The sequence below is a fragment of the Eublepharis macularius genome, chromosome 10 (genome assembly GCF_028583425.1).
Source record: "Eublepharis macularius isolate TG4126 chromosome 10, MPM_Emac_v1.0, whole genome shotgun sequence".
Taxonomy (NCBI): Eukaryota; Metazoa; Chordata; class Lepidosauria; order Squamata; family Eublepharidae; genus Eublepharis; species Eublepharis macularius.
In genome coordinates this window covers 7,801,568-7,826,894 of record NC_072799.1, presented here as the reverse complement: position 1 = coordinate 7,826,894, position 25,327 = coordinate 7,801,568, and the positions used below count along the sequence as shown (strand labels likewise).

The 25,327-nt window shown below is 43.5% G+C and overlaps 1 protein-coding gene across 1 annotated transcript in view; it reads right to left on the bottom strand.

The window, feature by feature from the left end:
- The window catches only part of CTNNA2 (catenin alpha 2), a 678,629-nt gene that overhangs the window by 521,650 nt on the left and 131,652 nt on the right, over positions 1–25,327 (bottom strand). The window lies entirely within an intron of this gene.

Below are 25,327 nucleotides of genomic sequence, written 5' to 3'. Positions count from 1 at the left end.
AGAATAGTTCCATCTTCAATCTACCTTCAAAGACTCCCTGTACACACAGTGTTTATGTCAAAGAGAACTGGGAACAATTAAAATGCAGGCCTTCTCATTCTTCAAATGTAAATGTTGTGCAAATATCTGAGTTTGGGGAAAAAATTTCAAATCAAAGAACTAACACCAAAATACATGACTAAAGCAAGAAATAATTTGTTCATATGCAGAAGGTGAATCAATACCCAAGCTCCAATGTTCCCTTTGGCTTGCATGTCAGGAGTAGACATGGGCACAAACAGAAAAAAAAAAGCTGAACAGTTGCCATCCACGAACAACGAACATGACCTGATCGCGAACAAGTTCGTTGTTCCTTGTTCATGGGGGCCAGCAGGCTCTCCTCCAGCCATCAAGAACCCTACCACACCACTCCCAGAAACCCTACCTGAGCAGGCAGCAGGAAATGTACCAATAATAAATAATAGCTTGGCCCCAAAGCCTGGCAGCAGCCCTGGAACCTTAAGGGGTAGATCCCTATCGCACCACTCCCAGAAACCTGACCTGAGCAAGCAGCAGAAAAGGTACCAGTAATAAATAATAGCTTGGCCCAGAGCCCGGCAGCAGCCCTGGAACTTGAAGAGGTAAATCCCTATCCCACCACACACAAAGAAAATTCAAGCTCCAATCCACTCTCCCTGTGTCTCTCTCACAAAATGCCAACAGCAACTGTCTCTCCCTCACTGTCTGCAAAACCAGAGCTGGGAGCCCCCCTCCCCCCCTGCTCTTTGCTTCCTTGTAACAAATGTGGAGCTCCACACTTGAAAGGAAGATCTGCCTATCAAGCTAAATTGGGCTTAGATTGGGGTTTCCAGGGCAACAGCAGGAGTTCAGACAGAGTTCAGGCAGTCCCTGCCTCTGGTTGCCAAGGGAATTGATTGCAGGTGCCAGATTGTCTGGCTTGATGAACAGCAACGAATGAGGCTTGCAAAGACCACCTGTTCGTTTAGAATGGGGCCTCACAAACAGCTTGGTCACGAACAGCTGATGGGGCTGTTTGTAGCTTTTTTTAGTTCGTATTGCTGTTTGTGCCCATCTCTAGTCAGGAGTAGGGTACTACTCACTCAGGTTCTTGCTCTTAGGTGCACACAGCAGAGACAGGAATATTCAAAGCAACATCAATTTGTTAGCAAGGAGATACAGGGATGGGAGCAACCAGCTTCCGGACAGCGAAGCATTTGCAGCATACAATCCTAACTAACACACAGAATCCAGCAGGGACTAAATCCCAGTAGGAACTAAATCAACTCACAGACTGTTCTGTTATAACCTAAACAGTGAATACAAAACACAAAACCAATTGATCACAGGAAAATGTTCTTCCGCCATTCAGCTTTCTCCTTCTGCTCCTACTTCCCCAACGGAACAGAAACAGAACCAACCTTGGCAGGGATTTTTCAGCCAGGAGATGACAGAACCATCCTTTGCTGCAGTAAATGAAGTCACATGCATATAAATTGTAGTTGGCTTACAATTCCAAACTTAACACAAGACTCAAGACAAAGGAACACTTATGCATTGCTTTTGCGATTGGCCCAGTAAATTTATGAAAATAATGCATTTTTAAAAAAAAGAAATGTCAGGTTGGGACTGAAAGGTGCAGGAGACATGCCTTCATTAATTGGCCCACCACTGCTCTAACAGTTACTCATGCCTACTGAAAGTCACATAGACCTCCAATCCAAGCTGAAGAACACTGAGCTGTTAACATCTTTCAGGTCTTCAAAATTTTGTATTTTCCTGTTTATTGGGATCACCAATCTCGAGGTGGGGCCTGGAATTTTCCTGGAATTAAACTGACCTCAAGACTGCAGAGATCAGTTTCTCGAGAGCTTCAGAAGGTGGAGACCAGGACATCACAACTTCATGCAGCTCCCTCCTCAAACTCCGCCACCTGACACCGCCCTCAAATATGTAGGAACTGCTCAAGCTAGCATTGGCAACCCACTTGTTATTATGAAAGGGAGAAACACTAACCAGTATAAAACACAGTGAGTAGATTTTAATGTGTTCTGCCAGCAAAATAAATTTGGACCATCTAAAGCCATGATACAAGACCAAAAGACTTAATGTATCAGTTCAACCTTTTCCCGAGCCTTAGTCTAGAGCCAAAAAGGCTCTATTAAAGAGCACATTTTTTACTTCTCTGTCACTTCCAGGCACTCAATTTCAACAATGCTATTGTTATCTAACACCATATTTCATTTAATCCAAATGAAACTAGGAAGAACCTCCAAAATAGCACCCCTTTTTAGAGAAATCCTACACAGTATACCAAGGTGGCTCTCCTTCTTTGGAGGTTTTTAAGCAGAGGCTAGATGCCCATCTGACAGCAATGCTGATTCTGTGAACCTAGGCAGATCATGAGAGGGAGGGCAGGAAGGGTTAGAACAGTGCTTAGTTCTCATGACCCCTTCTTACATGCCCAGGGTAATGCCGATCACCACTTTGGGGTCAGGAAGCAATTTTCCCCAGGCCAGTTTGGCTACAGATCCTGACGGTGTTTTGTCATCTTCTGGGCATGGAGCAGGGGGCACTGGGGGTGCGGGGAGGGAAGATAGTAGTGAATTTCCTGCATTGTGCAGAGGGTTGGACTAGATGACTTTAGAGATATTTTCCAACCCTATGATTCTATGTTTCATAGTATAGACTCAGCTTGGAAGAAAATTGAAAGTTTATAGAGAAGATCTCTACTGCCTTCCTACAGAAGCAAGGCAGGTAGCGACCGGAGACGTGGCTTTTTCAGTGGGGAGCCTCACCTTCGGAATGCTCTCCTGCTTGATGCTCACCTACAGCTTTACCTTTACTGTCCCTTTATATGCTAACTCAAAACATTTCTTTTTACCCAAGCTTTTAACTGAAGGGTTCCATCTTTTGAAAACTGTTTGTATGGTCAACTGAATGTTTTTTTTCCTATGATACTAGTTTTTTATGCTTTTTATGGTTCAAGCTTGTTTTATAAATGGTGGTTCCTTTTATGGGTTTATCATACTGTTTTTACTTTATGAGCCACCTCAAGCAGATCTCTGGAGAGACGGCATATAACTTATTTATTTTTTAAAATAAATAAATAACCTGATGAGTCGCTATGATGCTTATGTATATATTAGGAATGTGACTGAATTTTCTTGAGACCTCAAGATTCTTTCCTCTTATGGTTTCTCTGCACTTGGAATGAAATTATGGCCCCAACGGTTTTAATGAAATTCGATACAACTGTTGGCATTAATCATGGTAACTATTAAAATTGAGCAAAATGGCATAAAAGAGATATTTGGAAACAAATATTTAAATAAATAGCCTTCCATGCTACACATGAAAATAAGAAGAAACAGAACACACTCATCTGTGCATCACTAGTACACATTCACATATACCCCACAAAGCAGCCATTTTCTCCATGTGAACTGATCTCTCTGGCCTGGAGACCAGTTGTAATTCCGGGAGATCTCCAGCCACTACCTGGAGGCTGGCAACCCTACCCACATACAACAGGCAACATCTCTATACATGTTATCTAAATACATTTAGGGAGGGAAAAGAGGAAACTTCTAATCTGAATTACTAGTAAACTATCGCACTGAATAGATATACTCAGTGGAAGAGCTTTACAATTTTGTGCTTCTGTACAATAATACGCATTTCTTATTTGGCCTTCCATTACTATACAGAATAAATTACAGCAATTCTCTGAGCTATTTGGCATACAGCTAAAACAATTCTCCCAATGACAACATGCCACGTGCAGTTCAAGCTAAAGGACAAAGGGGAACAGGCACTAAACAGCACTAAAGGTATAATGTCGCCAATCATCGACATTCAATGACTTGCAAATGTCGGGTGGCTTGCAATTTTACACAATGAGCGACGTTTTTAGCATGCACTAGCAAAGGCTGAAACAAAGAAAAGCAGTTATTTGCAGCTTTCACACACTGAACTGATAGCTGCCTCATGTGCTAAATCAAGAACAAAAGCAGTTCAAGATTCAAACCACAGGTATCATTGTATTCAGCTGTAAACAAGAGAGGTAAGAAAGATACACCATGCAAATACAGTCTGGGGTTTTGTACAGCAGTAAAAATTATCCAAAAAGACACTGAACTCCTACACTTGTCCTGATGAATGATTGTTGTCACTAGGAACTGATCTCCACATCATGAAATTTCATGCCAAGAATCAGCTCAAAATCAAGAAGTCCAAACTTCAGGCAAATGAAAAGTTGCAGGTGTTGCAGTTCACTTGTTACTACCGACAGCAATGCAGGGGTGTGCACCACAGTTTCTTACCATTTCCATCCCCTTTTCCTGATGACACTTCAAGATGAGGGAGAATGAAAGGGAAAGAAAATGCTACTGTTGCATCTTTCTCTCTCTCTTTTGCATTGTATTGCTTTGGGTCTCCATTGAGGATACAAATAACTACATATACTAATAATTACATAATTTTAACTGATTATGTTTATAATTTGTAAGTTACCTAGGCACTGTGGAAAGGAGGGGATATCTTAAATAATTTTTTTAAACAAATTAAAAAATGAAATCAACTATTCTAAGATGGAATACTAAATCTGTACTTACTTTTAGGCCTTCCAGTTACAGACTATAAATTTCCATTCATCAGCTTTCCGCAGAGGGAAATGGCCCCTATCTAAAGTGATGTTATCAGTAAAACAGGGTTAACATACCTGTAACTTATGTTCATCGAGTTCTTCTGTGCTGACACACATGGGGACTGCGCAGGCGCAGGCCAGCCGCCGGAGAATTTTCTAGAGCTTCCATGGCTCCGAAGGGGCCGTTTGTCGCGCGCCTCAGCGACCGTTTTCCCGCCCAAACGGTCACGTGATCCTCCAGCGACCAACGGCCCCTTCCCTCAGTTCTCCCTTGCCGCCGCTTGACCAACACACTTCAGCCATAACACCTTAAAAACACCAATTTCCGTTACAGCCATCACATTATCGTGCATTGGAGTTCACAGCGGGGTAGGAGGGAGGGTTGTGTGTCAGCACAGAAGAACTCGATGAACATAAGTTACAGGTATGTTAACCCTGTTTTCATCTTCGTTCTTCTGTGCCTCCACACATGGGAGTGTACCAAGCTTCACACAATAAGGAAGGCGGGGGTGAAGTCCAACACAATTTTATTGAACAAACAAGAACAACAATAAATAGATATGCATATATACATCTATGTAAAAAAAACTGTGTAAGGACACATAAATACTCAATATTTACATATATATACACCCCAAGGTACATATATACACTCTTCCACTCAAGGGTACCCAGCAGGTACGCCAAGAAAGTCATTCCAAAACTCCCTCAGGAAAAAAGGGAGTGTAAGACAGCCTTGGCCACAGATACATCCTGCTCCGCATTGACATCAACGGCGTAATGCCTGACAAAGGTGTCTGCAGAGGACCAAGTGGCCGCTTTACAAATGTTAACCAGGGGCACCCCCCTGAGAAGTGCCGAAGAGGATGCCTGGGACCGCGTGGAGTGGGCTCTGACATGAAGCGGGCAAGCCACCCCTGCCAGGGAATAGGCTTTGCTAATGGCCGTCACAATCCATCTAGACAGGGTCTGTGAGGAAGCCCTGTTACCCCTGTCCTTGGCCCCAAAACATACAAACAGGTGAGGACAGGTGCGGAATCCCTTCGTCCTATCCAGGTAATAGGCTAGGGCCCTCTTCAAGTCTAGGGAATGAAGGGCCTTTTCCCCCTTAGAGGAAGGTTGAGGAAAGAATGCAGGCAGTGAGATATCCTGCGAGAGGTGGAAGGCGGACACCACCTTGGGCAGGAACCCGAGGCAGGGACGCAGGACCACCTTGTTGGGATGAAACACAAGAAAGGGAGGGTCAGACCGCAGTGCAGACAGCTCACTGACCCTTCTGGCCGATGTGACGGCCACCAAGAACACCACCTTGTAGGATAGCATATCCAAGGGGCAGGTAGCCATTGGTTCAAATGGAGGCAACATGAGACGTGAGAGCACCAAGGACAGTGACCACTGAGGCACTGGCGCCGACACAGGTGGGTAAAGATTGTACATGCCCTTAAGAAACTGGCGGGATTGTGGGTGAGAAAACACCGTAGCACCCTCAACTCGGGTGTGAGCAGCTGATATCGCTGCTAGGTGGACCTTGAGGGAGGACACCTTCAAGCCCAGGCCACGCAAGTGGCACAAATACCCGAACACAACCCCCAAGGGACTGCTGTCAGGCACCACTCCTCTGGCAAGTGCCCAGAGCTCAAACCTGCGCCACTTGGCCGCATAAGCGCGCCTAGTGGATGGCCGACGAGCATTCAGGAGGACCCTCTGTACCTCGTCACTAAAGCCTATCGGGGAGGAACGATCCGCCAAGCCGTTAGGTGCAGCTTCCTGGGATCGTGGTGGACTAGGCTCCCGTTTAGGAGAAGGTCTTGCCGAGGGGGCAGACTCACATACGTCCGTTGGGACATCCGCAGGAGCTTCGGGAACCAAACCTGCCGTGGCCAGAAGGGGGCCACCAGGATGCAGTCCGTCCCGTCCTCCTCTATCTTGCACAGGACCCTGGGAATCAAGGGGAACGGAGGAAACATGTAGTGCAAGCCCTGCGTCCACGTAAACTGGAAGGCATCCCCAATAGAGAGGGGGTCGCTCCCTGCCCTGGAACAGAACGTGTGGGCCTTGGTGGTCGCCGCAGTGGCGAACACGTCTATCACTGGATGACCCCACATCTGGAAGATCGGCCCAACGCACTCTACGTTCAGTTCCCACTCGTGGTCCAGCAAAGGGACCCTGCTGAGGGCATCTGCCCGGGCATTGTCTGACCCAGCCACGTGTATAGCACGGAGCGACACGCCGTTCCTGATAGCCCACTGCCAAGTGAGCGTGGCTTCCCGGCACAGGGCCATAGACACTGTGCCCCCCTGCTGATTCACGTAGTACATGGCAGTCGTGTTGTCCGTCTGCACCAAGACATGACGATTTCTCAGCAGTGCTGTAAGAGACACAAGTGCGAAACGAATGGCCCTTAGTTCAAGCACATTGATATGGAGGGTCCTTTCCCTCTCAGACCAGACATCCTGCACAGACACATCACCACAGTAAGCCCCCCATCCCAGCAGAGAGGCATCAGTGGTAACCGTGACGTCATGGTGCTGATACCCAAAGGGGGTCCCTCTAAACAAGTTGTCATCAGACAGCCACCAGTCCAAGGAGGAGAGGATGACCCTCGGGATAGAGAATTTGAGGGACGGAGGGTGCAGCAGAGCATCGTACCTCCGCACAAACCAATTCTGGAGCGGGCGCATACGCAGCCTAGCGAAAGGCACCACAGAGGTGGCCGCTGCCATATGCCCTAGTAAGCACTGGATAGTGCGCACAGACTGGAATCGGTTCCTTTTAAACACGGACACTAGACCCTTTAGGGACCGAGCCCTCTCCAAGGGAAGCAGCGCCTTACCCTCCACAGAGTCTAACAGTGCACCAATGTAGGACACCTTGCAGTTGGGCACCAGCTTGGATTTCTCCAAGTTCACCAGGAGCCCCAGGCGTTGGCAAGTGCTAAGTACCAAGCCAATGTCCTGCACCAGCCTAGACTCCGATTCAGCCACGATGAGCCAGTCATCGAGGTACGGAAAGATGGTACAGCCTTCTTCCCGTAGGAAGGAAACCACAGGGGCCACACATTTAGTGAACACTCGTGGGGCAGTGGACAGGCCAAAGGGGAGCACCTTATACCGGAAAACCCTTTGCCGGTAAACAAAGCTCAGGTATTTCCTGTGCTCCTTCCGTATGCCCACGTGAAAGTATGCGTCTTTTAAGTCAAGAACCGCAAACCAATCTCCCTGTTTCAGCAAGGCGATCACAGCCGCCAACGTAACCATTTTGAATTTGGTCACCTTGAGGAAGGCATTAAGGCCCCTCAGATCTAAAATGGGACGTAAGCCCCCATCCTTCTTGGGGACCAGGAAGAACCTAGAGAAGAACCCCCTTACAGAGTCCTCATAGGGCAATTCTTCCACAGCACCCTTGGCCAAGAGTGACACGATCTCCGCATCCAGCTCGGCCATAGTGTTATTGACAGCTGTCAGGGGTGAACTGCATCTAGGCAGCTCCACAAACTCCAGCCCGTATCCCAGTTCAACAATCGTTAAGACCCATGAGTCAGATGTTATTGACTCCCACTCAGAGAGGAGCGGACTCAGTCTGTCCGAAAAGTTCGGGGATACGGCTGGCGTGACCCGTCAGTACTGCCTCCCGGCACCCTGCTGATCTTTCTGCTGGGCCGGTTGTTGTGCCGGGCGAGGCTTGAAGGGCCGACGCCTCCTCTGCTGTTGTGCGGGAGGGTAAGGCCGCTGCTGGTAGGCAGGATACTGCTGGTAGCCCGGCCGCTGTTGTTGGTATCTGCCCTGGTAATGGTAAGGGCCGGACCGGGGGGCGTACCGTGACCTGGAGGAGGGCTTGTCCGCTGGAGCCAGACCCAAGGACCGCGCCGTCTGCCTGTCCTCCTTTTTCTTCTTCAGGGTCTCGTTGGTGGACTTGGAGAACAGCGAGTCCCCTTCAAAGGGCATGCTCTCCACCCTGGAACGCACCTCTTGGGACAGGGCCGTCGACCGTAACCAAGAGTGGCGCCTGAGGACCACCGCCGAAGCCATCCCTCTAGCAGCAGTGTCAGCAGCGTGGCTCCCAGCATTCATTTGCTGTTTAGACAGCCGGACAGCCTCTGTTTGCAGCAGGGAGACCACAGCCTTCTGCTCAGGTGGGAGGTCTCGGGTATAGGACGCCAACTTCTCCCAGAGGTACAGTTGGTACCCTGCCATGATGGTCTGGTAGTTGGCAATCCTCAGACCCAGCAAAGCTACAATGTACTGGCGCCTGCCCATGGCATCAAGCTTCTTGCCCTCTTTATCGGCAGGCACCGAGGAGTGACCCGATCTTCGGGGGTTGAACTCCTCTGTGACCAAGGAGGAAGGTGGAGGGTGCTTCATCAACGCCGGCCAGGTGCCCTGCTTGATCTTGTAAAGCTGCTCGATGCGCTTGGATGTTGGAGGCTGATCACAGGGCACCTGCCACACCTTCTCCACAATCTCCTCAATACCCTCGAGCATGGGGAAGCCAACGGACGCTGGATTATCCCCATAGATACGCTTGAGGAGCTTGTCCTTGGTCTGGGGGACTGCTGAAGAGATATCCATCTCGAGAGCCTTGGCCATCCTTGCCATCTGGTCGGCGTAGATGCGGAGGTCCTCGAATGGCGAGTCCGCAGATGGCACTAGCTCCTCAGCCGGCGACGGTTCGGACCAGGACTCCGACTGGTAGCCGCCAAAGCTCTCCACATCCTCCTCATCGGAACCGAGCTGGGATTCCGGAACCTGGAGTGGAGGGGGAGCCCACGCCGGCCTCGACGTCGATGGCCCCGGTTCCGACATGGAGAAGCCGGCAGGTGCCCCTTCCCACTGGCAACGGTATGGCGAGGGGAGGTAGGAGGCCTGTCGATGTTGGGACGCAGTGGACCGGACTGATCGGACACTGTCCCCAGACCGACGTCGCTCACGACCGGCAGCAGGCGATGGACGGCTTCGACGAGGAGACGGGCTCGGTTCCAGCCTCGGCGACCGAAGAGCAGGCGATGGTCGGCTCCGACGGCGCGGGCTCGGCTCCGGCCCCGACGAGAACTCTGCGGGCACCGTCTCGAAGGCCATCGGATCCGGCACTGGCACGGAGAGTTCCTCTGGTTCGGGGGAACCCAGATGAGGGGAAGGCGTGTGAGGAAGCACGATGACCTCCTCCTGGGGAGCGGGATGCGGCGACCGATGATGTTTGGTCTTCTTCTTCTTCTTTGCCGGTTCCGAAGAAGACCTCGGAACCGACGCGCTCCTCGCCTTCGAAGGGGACCTCGGCTTCGACCTCTTAGACTTCATCGGAATCGATCCGGTCGTCGGTTCCGAGCGGGGACTCGGTACCCGGATCCTCGGTTCCGATGTCGGTCTCGGATCCGACCGGGTGGAAGATGCGCTACGGGGCGGCCGCACCGGTCCCTGCGCTGGAGAGGCCGCTCTCGACGCCGAGGCACTCGGGGGACGCGGTTTCGACCCCGACCTCGCGGAGGCCACTGAGCCAGCTCTTGATTGCCGTTCGGCAGAGGGGCTAGGGCCGGCCTTGGGGGAAGGTAACGGGGCGCCTCCGGACATGACCTTCTGCCACAGGGAGGAGTTCAGTCGGGCCTTGCGCTCCTGCCGGGCCTTGCTGGTGAAGCCCTGGCAAATCCTACAGGCCGACACATTGTGGGTCTCCCCCAAACAAAAGAGGCACAGTTCATGGCCATCGGTCTTGGCCATTTTCGTGTGGCATTGTAAGCAATGCTTAAAGAGAGCCTTTGAGGCCATCTTCAGGGGCATGCTAGAGAGAGGTCAAACAATCCGGGTCGTATTTACCGAGTCCAGTCAAAGTCCAAATCAGTAAGCCGAAGATTAGTCGAGGTCCGAAGTCCAAAGTCAAAAGCCAAAGATCAATCAGAAGTCAGAAAAAGCACAAAGCACAGAGCAACGAAGCTCACGTTCTCTCCAAGCGGCGGCAAGAAGAGAACTGAGGGAAGGGGCCGTTGGTCGCTGGAGGATCACGTGACCGTTTGGGCGGGAAAACGGTCGCTGAGGCGCGCGACAAACGGCCCCTTCGGAGCCATGGAAGCTCTAGAAAATTCTCCGGCGGCTGGCCTGCGCCTGCGCAGTCCCCATGTGTGGAGGCACAGAAGAACGAAGATGAACATTGTATTAGAGGTTGGATAAGTCTATTATGACTTAACTGCACCTTCCTCCACCACCATGAATGCAGGAATTAAATATTCTATATCACTGTTCCTTTCAGTCCTTAACTGTTTACCTTGGATCAACATCTTGTTAATTTTCAGATACAGATATTGTATATATTGCTATTTTTGTTGGGTATTTTTCTTTCTTTAAAAAATAGGCTCTATCTTTTGATGACATCTCTACTACTGGGGAAATGAGACTATTCTGTCAATATCTCTCAAGAAGTTTTTTTCCCCCCTTCCACTGTCTCTAAAAAGGAGACACAATATACACTATGAATGTACAATTTCTAGAAAATCTGCAAAGATGAAACCAAATTAATGAAAAGATATTGCATTCTGTTGGAGGGAGAAAAACGGAATAGCACCAATCTTATGACCAAATGTAATACAGGTTTGCAAGATGAAGTTGAAATAAGGTTTGGCTCTTTTTATTTCCTAAAGGTTCTCAATAACTCTTAATTTCGCAGGAAAATTGATATAAGATGGAAATGCAATGATACTTATCAACTAAGAAACTTCACAGGATCCATAAAGCTGACAAAAATAGATATTAGCATTACACGCATGACAAAGGTGACTTGTCTTATATGTAGTTACTGTGTAGAAGAGGTAAAAAGTTTTGGAAAATACTTACAGGTATAATTGGTGTAATTTTTCAGACACTGATTCTTTAATATGTCTTCTCGACTACAAAAAAAATAACGTGATCCACACCACAAGTTCAGTGCCTCAAAGAAAGCTTCCACATGTCTCTTTAACCGCAGCCTCTGCACCCACCCTTATAACAGGGCAGGTCTTGTTCTGAAACTGAGGGAAATTTCCTAGACAGCTTGTGATATGGCATGTAGATAAATACTTACAGACATAGACACATACATAATGAAAGCATTTTCTATGATTTAAAAAGGGAAATAGAATGTTCATACTTGGGTCACATTGTGAGAAGACAATAATGCTAGGAAAAGATGAAGGCAGCAGGAAAAGAGGAAGTCTCAACATGAGATGGATTGGCTTAGTGGTGGTGGTAGAGAGTGCCCTCATGTCATAGCTAACTTATGGCGACCCCTAGCAGGGTTTTCATGGCAAGAGTCTAACAGAGGTAGTTTGTCATTGCCTCCTTCTGCAACCCAGGACTTCGTTGGAGGTCTCCCATCCAATTACTAACCAAGGTCGACCCTACTTAGCTTCTGAGATCTGATGAGATCAGGTTCACCTGGGTTATCCAAGTCAGCATGTACTGGCTCAACAAGGGATGCCAAAAACATAATTCTTACTGCAGCTTTTCCTTTGTACCCAGAGTCTGGAAAATGTTGCTTTCTAGCACAGGAATATTCACCAATGTCGTTTTTGAAGGAATCTAAAAATACTAATGTTATGCTTAGGTTTGGTACAGATGTATCATTATTGCTCTAGCTTAAAGTGAATGCATGAAGTGGCCTTATACTGAAATCAGACTCTTGGTCTATCAATGTCACTATTATCTACTCAGACCGGCAGAGGCTCTTCTGGTTGCGAGACAGATGGTCTCCTACTGAGCCAGCACCCCTCCCAAGCAACAGTAGGGCACGACAAAGTCTAGACATCAGGTCATTCTGATTCCATAGAAATTTCATAGTGGTGGCTCACATGCAAATCTTTTGTTTCTTATTATCTCATCATTTGGCCACTGCTGCTCCCAAGTGGTCTTGTTCTGTCCCCCTCCTTGGTCATAATCAGAATACCTGCTGGTTTGGCTCATATGCTGTTTACTGGTTGTCAGCACAGAGTTAATTGTTCACTTATCAGTTCAACCGTTGGTCAGTCATGTATTACTGTTCACAGGGTGTTTCACTATACTCCTCCTTAACCGTGCCATACAGCACAATTGGCTTTGGGAGCAGGCATGTTTTCACACAGCCCAGCTGAATTCCTCTCCATCATCCTAGTTATGCTGTATAACTGCTCCACATATCAGGCAATCATTTAAACACAAAAATTCAATCAGTCACCAATTGCATAAATAAGTCCTTAGTACATGCTATGTTTTGATAAAATCCAACCTTTGGTGTTGGTCTAAGTAGTCCCTTGTGATGCTAATGGGGGCAATCAGCTTGAATCAGCCATGTCTTTGTGCATACATGGTTTTGCAAAACGTGGTACACACCTGTTCAGCAGACATTTATGGCGATTCGGCATGATTCGAACAGGCCAAGTGATCAGTTCACATCGGACCAACAATTTTGAACACATTGTGTTCAACTGACAAACATGTTCATAGTGAAATCTGCAGCATCCCTAGTTTCTGTACTCCACTCTCCCTTCCAAGCTGTAATATTGGGGGGGGGGCTCTGCTAGCTTCAGGGCTCTGCTAGCTTCTGTCTCATCCTGATTGCCAGGGATAAGGTTTCAGGTCATTAAGAAGTATAATATAATGTTCATAATGCATTAAAACACTGTACACAATAGAAACTAGAACCCTGATAAGGTATAAATCTTCAGAATGGCTTCAGTAACATCTTAATTTTACTTTTTTTTGTTTCATTTGGCATTCCTTCTTCAGTGATCCCAATGTTTTAATTGTTTTTATGATGTGGCTTTTTGTTGGTTTTACTGGTTTTAGAATGTGATTTTATCACCTTGATGGCCCTATGAGGTCACAAAGTGAGGGTACTCATTTTGTGAAATAAATAATAATAATAACTATTTGTAAGTGATTTGTAAGACCACGAACTTTTCACAGACCAGACCCGTTCATGGACAAGTTCGTCAGTCCATGGTCCGTCACTTCCAGCAGCCCTGGCTCCACCCCTTTACACCCAGAGAGCCCAAACTTGCAGAGAATCTTCAGCAGCCCTTGGATCCTACTTGAGGATCCTACTTGAGAGGAATGGATATTTTAAAGTTCTGCAGTACTGCAAAATTCGTCCCATTTTACTGTGATGGAAACCCAGGCTACCTCTTTATTTATTCATGCATTATATATTTTGTAAGATTAATAAAATTACCAGAAACTATAAAAAGAGATTAGAATTAAGTTTTGTGATTGGAATAATTAGAAAATGTAGTCATTAAAATATACAAATCTGAAGACTAAAAAAGGGCCCACTTGGGGGGGGGGGCTGCCTCCTAGGTCCAAAGAAAATTTGTTAAGGCCTGAAACTGCAGCCATTAAATTAAGTGTGCTCTGTAGATTTCTGCTTTCCTTACTTTTTCTAGTTCTTTAGAAGCGAATTGTGTGGTTAGTAAAGTTTTCGGTAGACTCCACTGTTTCGGTTCTTGCTTTGCATTATCAAGACTAAGCGTAACATTAATAGGTGCATGGTCTATAATTGAAAGTGCTTCAATATCTGAATCACTATCAGCTATCTGAATAGCTTTTTCATTAAGCGAATCTGAAATTAAAATATAGTCTATTCTAGTATAGACCTTGAAATGTGATGAGAAATATGTATAATTTTTCTCATTGCGGTATGAGTCTACATATGTCTACTAAGTAATTGTTTTCAATAATAGAGGCCAACATTGTCACTTTGTCTCTTTTTTTCTTTTTTTTTTGGTTCTTATTCCTCTTATTAAATTCAGATTGCTTTCCTTACTTATTTGTCCTTTAATGGAGATAATCACAATGAAATGTTACATGCACGCAGTTAGTGCAAACCAAAGTTTGCAGACTTTCATCAAGCCAGGGTTTCAAATTCTAGCTTGAAGCCAACCATGGTTAGCATTAACATCAGTGCAAGCATACCACTACACCATGCACATCCGGCTAAAAAAAATAGCAAACATCACAATATGAAAGAAGAAAAAGAGTTTTTTATGATAGGATCAATTATGCCACTTCTTGGTATGATCATATATTGGTACATATTTGGTTAAAAAAAGGAAAGAGCGTTTTTTTTCTCTTACAATAACATGAGGATTCACTGATGAAAATATGTGAAGCAGTCCAAAGTTAATCCTAGCCTACCCCCTTTTAAGTTAAAACTAAAGAGAATTATTGAGATGCACAGTATATTTTTCCCTTCCAAGTCTGAATAAAGTTACTTTCAAGAAGAACCGAGGTAGTCTGTATGTTTCTCTCTAAGGAAATAAAAGATTTCCTTATTATATATTTCAAAGATCTGGCTCTTTAAAGAAGGCAGTGCCTCTGGATTAAGGAGTACCTACAAATACTCCAGCACATGTAGTGGTTTGTGCTATGGAAAAAGGATTTTTAAAAAACAGAGGTCAGAGTCCAGGGAACCATATGGAGTTTTGGGGGCTTGGGCATGGCAAAAGGAGCCTATTATTTTTTAAGACAACAATGCCTAAAGATATGCCTAAAGTAACATTAAATTAAATGGGTTGAAGGATATACTGTTGTTGCTGTCATCCTTTTCAGATTGCACTGCATCATTTGCTAAATATGAACATATGCAACTACCTTATACCGATTCAAGTAGCTGGCTCACCAACTTTAGCATTGTCTGCTCTGACTGGTCTCAATAGTCTTAGAATTCAGATAGAGCTCTTCTTTCTCAGCTCTGCTATCTAAGATTCTTGCCAGACCTCTGATATATTTACAACCTGAATAGTTACATGTAAGTTAAAAGGGTCCTCTTTGCACCAATGCCAGCCTACTTTTTTTTTTTAACACCAAGGCTCCAAGTGTATCTCCCGGAGCTCATTATTGATCAGATAGGGTAAACTACACCCAGCTAATGTTCATAGATTGGTCTTCTCCAGAACTCACTGCTCTTCAGCATCATCAGGTTTATTTTGTCTGGATTTATCTAGTTTTCTCTCCTCTACTTGATCACTGCACTGCTTCAGGACAGAGACAGCTGCTTCTGCCTACTTAAACAATGAAATATGGCACCGGGTGCTACCAACCTCAAAAGCTCTAAATAATGTCATTCAGCAACGTTACGAGGATATTAAATATCATTGGTGCTAGTAGGGCTCAGGAATATGACTTGCCATTAGCTTCTAAACAGTGCCTTGAAAAACAGCAAAAATGTCTTTGGAAAATGTCAAAGCAGCACATCTGCAACCCTAAATATACAACCCCCAATCTACTGTTACTTGAAAGAAAATGTTGCTAGATACTTGTGAAAATCACTGCCTACCATCAACACGCAAACTGCATTAGAACTGCGTCAGTTGTTTTATCTTGGCAGTGGCACTACTGTGATGAGACCATCTCCTTTCTATGAAATGTGAACTTAGAACAGGCACCTGGAGCAAGAGTACCTCAGAAGCAGCCCCATTGTTTAACATCATGGGTTTAGGGAGTACCCAGTATGCAGTGCCACCTTCCGACAAAGGTTAAGTGCAGCCCTGGGTCCACAGACACAAGACATCATAACCACAGGGCCACAGAGAAATTCAGCTCTCTGGAAATACAGCTTGAAGAGTCCATCTCGCCCATGCAAGGAAATGCACCCAGGTCTGAGAACCAAGAGATTCCATGGGTCTCCCTCTCCCCTCCCATCTGCATTTTATAGACACAGAAACTATTCTTGCTGTTTTGATAATGGGTTGAATCATTTTTAAGTTACATCATATAGAATGGGTTCCCATGCAAAACCTCAATAAACGGGTAACACACTGGATCTGATAAAGATCATAATTCTTTGGAAATTGTTGGCGTACAATATTGTGGTGTTTGGATCCATTTTTGTATATCAAAATTACAAAGGTATTATTTCCTTCCCTAGAACTGGCCTGAAACCCATATCAAGCACATGTTTGATATGTTACATTGTTGCTGTCACCAAATGTCCACATTAAAGGCATCTGCCAACCCTGATCCCGAGGTATCCAGACTTCCGTGTCCTTCAACTCCTATGATCAATCTGTAAATAGTCCAGTCCTTTAAGACTAACCAACTTTATTGTAACATAAACTTTCAAGAACCACAGTTCTCTTCATCAGATGCATCTGTGTTCTGTTTTGCAACTACAGACTAACACGGCTAACTCCTTTGAATCTATTACAGTAAGATGCTTAGTTCTAAAAAGGGAAGTGTTCAGTTTCCTGGCTGTGTATGAAAAGGGGAGGGAGGGAATGGATGATCCCAAGGACTCCCTGGCTATCTTCCCCACCACCACCACTTCATTTTTGTCATGAACAAATAATTTGTTCATGTCATCCGAATGCAGCTCGGGAGTTCACGACAGAGATAAAATCTGAACTGTGGTTCTCGAACACTTATGCTACAAGGAAGTTGGTTAGTCTTAAAGGTGTTACTGGACTCTTTACTATTTTGCGACTACAGACTAACGCAGCTAACTCCTCTGGATCTATAATCAATTAATCACTCGCCCTTTGTTTTCCCACTACATTCTGAATCAACTTCCAATCCTAGCCCGTATTAATCCAAATTACCCAATTGGAATGTAGACATGTACCAAGTGTCCATATTAATTAGCATCATTTAAATCAGGTGTAAGTAACACAGAGTATAAAAATAGAACTTTAGCAGGTGTTTTTCACCTATCTGGGGACAAACTTTGGCCCTGCGTTTTGGCCTTTCTGTTCTTACTATTTGGCATTTGCACCTCCAGATTTTTCTTGTTGCACCATTTCTGTGCCATTTTGATATGTTCTCTAAGTGCCCTGTGCACCTTACATTCCTGTACACATCAGGCACTTTTTTCCAGCTTGTGAGAGCAGCCAGATACAATCCCTCACATTTACCCTTTTGAAGCTTTTGGGGTGGGGGGGGATCCATTGTGGACCCTTCACTCTTCAGAATAAGTTGTATTGTTTATTTTTGCATCCATACCTACACATACACTAGCACATCTAGGCACATCTAAAGCTTCAGCACAAATAGGAAATCTGTACTGTTTGTTGGACATTGCTGTGTATGATTTATAAATGCTGCCAATATGCAGTATGTAACAGGTGAACATCTGTTTGTTTTGCTATGTGTTTTTCGTTGTATTATTTTCAGTCTGTGCATCTGTAACTATTCCACTGTTTGTCTGTTTAGTAGGGGACACACATGGGTGGCCATTCTGGTAACACTAGAATGAAGATGTAATCTAGTTCTTCTCACACATACACAATTGTGCAATTGGCCAATACACTCTGAAATGAGCACTGAAATCTGAAATTGCAAATGAAAAACTCTAATTCATACATTTCTGTACATATTTGTATTGTTTATTCGTAGTAAACTTTGTATTATTTTCAGTCTGTGCATCTGTAACTATTCCACTGTTTGTCTGTTTAGTAGGGGACACACATGGGTGGCCATTCTGGTAACACTAGAATGAAGATGTAATCTAGTTCTTCTCACACATACACAATTGTGCAATTGGCCAATACACTCTGAAATGAGCACTGAAATCTGAAATTGCAAATGAAAAGCTCTAATTCATACATTTCTGTACATATTTGTATTGTTTATTCGTAGTAAACTTTTACCATCTAAATGCAAAGAAGCAAATCACATGATTAAAAAGAAATTACATTATTTGATGGCATTAGATAGTGACTTTTCAGAGATCATCATGGCTAGATAGTTCACATGCTGCTACAGTATCTGACAATGGCTGGTGAAGAATAAGCCCAGAGATGAAAGCTAAAGGGGGCAGATGGAATGAAAAAGGAAAGATATTTCTTAATTTAAAATAGTATTACTGCTATGGCTTTTGCATTCAGAAATACCATTCAGTATATCTCTCTGCATTCAACAAACAGGACGTTTTCATTTTGCAGTGCCATTTACTACCAAATGTAAATGACTGTGTATCATTTTCCCCTTTTTCAAAAATCTGATTTATCACTGAGCTTCTGGAAACAGTCAATGGCCTGAATAAAAGGCAGCCCTGACATTTGAGTGTAAGGCCTTTATCCCTTCTGGATATAATGCCACCCTTCCACTTGAATGCACTATCTTGTTGCCTGACTGATTATACTAATAGCATCCCCCTAAGCATTGCTTTTCAGAGCTCTCATCATTTGGGGGGAAAATTATAAATAAAAGCTCAACGTGGAAAGCATACAATGCTTCAGTGTTGGTTCTTTAACTGATACACTGGGGAAAGATGTGTATATTCCACTCTTTCCCTACCACTCTTTTCAAGGCCACTTTCAAATATTCTCACACAAAGAAGATCAAACCTTCCAACCTGTAATTGTTAGAAATGAAGGGAGAGGCATCCAGGGATTCTAACTGCCGCTGGATTACCTCCCCCTTTCAAAAACTTGCCAGATTTTTCTACAAACCTAGAGATTCTCCTGAATACATGATCCCTTTGTAAGAATTTTTAATCGACATATACATTCGGGGTACCTTTCCCCACCCCGCCGGCCAGCTATTAGGGATACCACCAGGGGAATGGTATCCCTAATATTCATACATATAAACACACAACACCAAAACCAAGGAGAAAGGCCAATGATAGCTATTGGGGGTATGCCAAACAAAAGAGAAAAGTCTTCATCCACTAGCAGAAGACAATGATAGAGGGAGGAAGACGAATCTATTTGGAGAGGGAGTTCTAAAGTTTTGGCGCCACAACTGAGAAGGCCCTTTTTCAGGTTGCCATCTGTCTAGCCTCAGATGGCACAGGCACCCAAAGTAGGTCCTCCAGAGATGACCAGATCTATATTCATCTGTATTAGTGGTTATATGTTGAATACTGAATGCCCTTCTGGATTAAACAAAACAAACAGTACCGTAGCTTAAGTACCTGACTATAATTTGTGTTTGTGGTTTTTAACAGAACTTGTTTTAGACTCCATTAAAGCATATATGAAGTCTGAGATCTGTAGTTACAACTCCTCCCCCCAGAAAAGAGAAGTGATTTAATTACATTCAAACACCATTTAAGCAACCAGTTTTTATTAGTATTGTATTGGTGGGAGATCTGATATTTGGCCTTTGGTCAATGCAACTTGACCACTGCCGGCATTAAGCTTTGTGTTCAATAGCACTTAATCTTTTAAAAGATATGCCAGTAAAATCAATCCCCATGATCCTAGTGCTTTCCATTCAGCACCACTCCATAAACAGTGCCCTATTTTGCTCTTGGTTTTAAGCTAGAAAAAAAGTGCAAGGGTAAACTGAGATAGATTTCTAACTGATTTATTTACTAAAGATGATTGTGACATGATTTGGAGGAACTAGACCCCACTTCATCGGCTGTAAGAGGTTTATCTTATACTGGTAAACTTATATGCGTATGTAAATATAAAATTACAAAATTAGACACATGGATGTGGAGAGAATATTGAGACACACAGGCTGAGCCAAATGAGTAGACCATATAGTGGGAATTGTATGGGGCTGATATATATTTTAAAAAACACACAGGAGTTTCCAGAACCTTTAATAGATAAGAGACCATTTTTGGCAGGATCAGCTTGGGTGGAAAGAGGTGAGGAAAGCTGCCCCAGCTTCTTATAGAAAATTATGAAGTGCTGTAGATAGCTGCTACATGCAGTGCTTTTTTTCTGGGGGGATGCAGGGGTACGGCGTACCCCTAAATATTTTGTGAATCTAATGGGAGAAAGTAAAAATTTTAAAATGTTGGAATTCCCACTAAACCAACTCCAAACGTATTATTATGGATATTTATGTGAGTTGTTAAGTTTTGTGTAGTGTATGTGGGCAACAAAGATGTTTAGTTATATTTAAACTCACTAGGAGCACTGTTCATCTTACAAAAAATGGAATGTCTTTGAGCATCGAACATGCCACCGAGATCGCTGGCATAATCAGTGATTGTAAGGGAACAGACAAATACAAACTAGTCTTCTCTAAGCCACTTAGAGCTCTGGTAGTTGGAATCTAGCATGGTGATTGGTCAGTCGTGTTGCTACCCCCAATGGCTGCGACCAATTTGTGTATTTGTGTACATTTTGCGCTAAGAGTGCAAAGAGTTTGTCTATACCAAAACTCTTTGGTTGTGCGCACGTGTCACTATAGAGGGGCTTGGTTGGCAATACTGATACCCATAATTCTCATCACCAACAGTCTTCTGACGTCATTTCCTTTCACGGTGTTTCCATGAGGTAATGCATGTTCTTGGTAATTTTGTCTATTGACTGCATTTATTTTTTCCAATTTGAACTATAAAATGGTGATTTTCTTGAGTCAAACAGAGTACCCCTAAACATTTTTTTAGAAAAAAGCACTGGCTATATGAATATAGAATCTTCAGAAGGGGCACTATGGTGGTTTGGACCCACCCACAGAACCTGCAATTAGGCTGAGGATAGCCTGTACGATGCATCCATATATTGGTACATACCTTGATTTATAGATGATTGATTATGAAGCAAATCTGGAGAGTTTGGCTATTGCTACCTGCTTCAGCATTTGGCAAGGGATGGAACCTGTATTTTACACACACACACACACAGGCATGCGTGTGTACTTTACATACCGACACAACATAGTTCACAATTAGGAGAAGGTAACAGCTAATTGTAGAAAAATTAGCTGCATGTGAAGCTATGTTTTAACTGACGATTCAAGCAATCATGTTCAACTCTTGCAAAATCTATACCAGCCTGACATTTTCACTTCAGTTAAGCTTAGTTTCCATGCAAAAAAGGCCATTCCATGGATAATTCAGAGGCATCTTTCCAACAGGCAAGCAAAGCAAAGGTCACTATGGCTCAGTAAAATAGCAAACTTTAAATCTACATTACCAGACTCCTGGGCATCACGCCTAAAACATAAGCTTCAATGTTATTAACTGCGAGCTTTATTTCAATAACGAAGACTTCTATTCACAGTTAAAAACAATAAAAGGATTTAATTAATTTGCAAGTGAGAACTCAGAACTAGAATTCCAGGCTGCATTCAGACCAACCTGGAAAATCAATTCACGTAATTCCCTTGTGCATCATTCTACAAAGAGCCATTCAGACTTTTAATCAACATCAGGTGAGGGAAGGGATGCTCTCCGTCAATAAGTAAGGATTTAGGTATGGAGTTTCTTAAAACCAGAAGCATTCATTGATTTGCATCATCAAATCTTTGTTGGCTCTTTTAATCAGAACACAGAATTATTCCACCAGCCCCTAAACCAGATTATGATAATTTAATCCTAAATATGTCTTTACGAGAGTCAGCATTTGATGCAGACGAATCTGCATAAAGATCAATATATAAACCCTTGCACAGGGAATACAGAGACAAATAGCTCTTTTGGAGGTCTGATCCTGAATCCCACAGTTAACTACATTTGCACCAGGAAAACACTCTTATTAAGTTGCTCTCTTAGAATACTGTACAGTAGTTTAGCAAACTAATAACACTTCCTTTACTGAATATGTCTCTAAGTTTCATCTTAAACATATCTTTAGTATCCAAGCTTTTTCCGCGTCAGATATAAGCCATGTGGATGTACTTGTGATGGAGGGGACATAAAATGGTTTACTTATTACCCTCTGCTGATTTATATAACAAATAATGGATACACTTCTGGGTTGATTGAGAAGTTGGAGAAAGAGGGATTGTTAGAACACACATTTCCAAAATAAATGAATTCAGTTGAAGTATCAGCAGGGTAGAAACACAAAATACTGTAGTTAAATTTCATTATGCAATTGTTTAGGATAGTGATGGTTGCTGAAAGTTTGTGTGGCTGTTTATATGCTACTGCTTCTTTCAGATATAAGCATGTGGCACTCCGGGGAACAGAAGGGAAGAAGTTGGTTGCTGAAATGATTTCAGTTCTGAAGATGTTATATCAAAAAAGAGTCCAGTAGCACCTTTAAGACTAACCAATTTTATTGTAGCATAAGCTTTCGAGAATCACAGTTCTCTTCGTCAGATGCATGGAGGGCCAACAGAAACTGGTCAAAAATGACCAGTTTTTGATCAGTTTCTGTTGGGCCTCCATGCATCTGATGAAGAGAACTGTGATTCTCGAAAGCTTATGCTACAATAAAATTGGTTAGTCTTAAAGGTGCTACTGGACTCTTTTTGATTTCGCTACTACAGACTAACACAGCCAACTCCTCTGGAAGATGTTATAGTTCATGTACGGTGTGTTTTCAAAACATAAAGGTTGATGTTTACGACATGTTGTGTCTTTCCCCACAACTGGAGTGCAACATCATATAACTTATAACATATGAAACTGCCCAATTTGATTAAAATGCAGAGATTGCTACAGAAGATAAATTCTGTATAGCTTTTAATAATTTCTTCTACATTCATAAAAAATTACAACCCAATCCATAAAAATCATTATATATAGTGACCTTTTTAGGCTCACTAGAGTCTCTTCTCTTTGTAACTGGTTATACCCTTCCACTGCTTAATATTTCCTAAGGAGCACATTCCTCTCTCCCCTCCCCTTCACCGTGAACACCAACGAACATTAAAGCCTGATGCCATTTTGCTATTTTGTTAGGTTTTATGATCTTGGAGTTTTCCTTCCAATAGGTCTTTGGTTACCCTTAGCACGACTGCTCCATAGCACATACTTTCCATCCTCCACGTTCCTTGTCAGCGAGACTAAAGGGATTGATAAATGCTGCTTGAACATAATATGTCGATCAGAATATTTCATCACATCATCAAGGAGCCAGTAAAATGTGTCTACTACTTTGTTAATTGAGTTGAAAAAATCTATTAGTGAAAATCTATTAGTGCTAACAGATGGCGAGCGGTGCTGGCAAGGGTTTTGAAGAGTAGACCCAGAGTAATGCAGAGAAAGCATCTGTATGGCAAGCTATTTGGAGGGGGAGGAAAATCACATTACAAGTTACAGTCTGCATATTACATACGGTCCGTAAGACCTTATAAAATAGTTCCTAATTGCACAAAATACTTTCTATGGACAAGGGAAGAAATCTATTTTAAATTACTTGCTATATTGGGATACATTTATTTCTCAGCCTTCATTTTCATTATGCCCCAGGAACAAAAACACAGTTACCATATTCCTTTTAACCAATTAAAATGTTCAGAAGAACAAAAATGTCCAAGGAATCAAGAGCATTCAGCATCCCCTCTGTTTGATTAAAAATTCTCATTAGAGGCCACGCTGCTAGTTGTGTGTGTGTGCGCGCCCATGTGTTTTGTGCCATCAAGTCGCTTCCAATTTATGGCAACCCTATCATTAACAAATTTGCCCAGATCCTGCAAACTGGAGGACGTGGCTTCTTTTATTGAGTCAACCCATCTTGTTTTGGGGCTTCCTCTTTTCCTACTGCCTTTCACGTTTCCCAGCATTATTGACTTTTTCAGAGAATCTTGTCTTCTCATAATGTGACCAAAGTATGCCTCAGTTTGGTCATTTTAGCTTCTAGGGAGAATTCAGGCTTGATTTGATCTAGTACCCACTTATTTGTCGTTTTGGCTGTCCATGATATCGAGCAAAACTCTCCTCCAGCACCACATTTCAAAGGAATCAATTTTCTTCCTGACAGTTTTCTTCATTGTCCAACTTTCACATCCATACACAGTAATGGGGAATATCATAGTTTGGATTATGATATTGGTCCCCAAAGAACCATTTTTATCTTTAAGGATCTTTTCTAGTTCCCTCACAGCTGATCTTCCAAGCCTCAGTCTTCTGATTTCTTCATTGCAGCCTTCCTTTGGGTTGATGATTGAGCCAAGGAATAGAAAATCTTGAACCATTTCAATTTCCTCACTGAGAACTTTAAAATTGTGTTATTCCTCAGTAGTCATTATTTTTGTCTTCTTGATATTCAGCTGTAATCCTGCTTTGGTGCTCCCTCCTTTAACCTCCATCAGTAGTCGCTTCAAGACTTCACTATTTTCTGCCAGTAATGTGGTATCATCTGTATATCTCAAACTGTTAATGTTCCTTCTACCAATTTTCATGCCACCTTCTTCTAGATCTAATACAGTTTCCTTATGATATGTGCAGGATAGAGGTTGAACAGGCAGGGAGATAATATGCATCCTTGTCTGATACCTTTGCCTATTGAAAACCATTCTGTTTCCCCATAGTCTGTCCTTACAGTAACCTCTTGTCCAGAGTACAGATTGTGCAGATGTTGTGGCATCCCCATTTCTTTTAACACTATCCATAGTTTTTCATGATCTACACAGTCAAAAGCCTTGCTGTAATCTGTAAAACATAGGCTGATTTTCTTCTGTAATTCCCTGGTATGTTCCATTAGCCACTGTAAATCTCTAGTGCCTCTTCCTTTTCTGAATCCAGCTTGAATGTCTAGCATTTCTTGTTCCATGTATGGTAAGAGTCTTTGCTGTAGAATTTTCAGCATCACTTTGCTTGCATGGAAAATTAATGTGATAGTCCTATATCTGCTGTACTCTTTGGCATCCATTTTTTTGGAATTGGAATGTAGACTGAGCATTTCCAGTCTGTGGGCCATTGTTTTGTTTTCTGTATAAATGTTCATATGATGGACCCACAAGTTCTAATCAAAAGCAGCTTTGATTTGCAAATATATTACTGGTTCACAACCCCATTTTTACATTGTCATGAGAGAGGGTAAAGCAACTGTCGCTTGCCATTTCTTTTGATAAGTGACAAGTCTTGTGAATGTTCTGACAAAACGTTGAG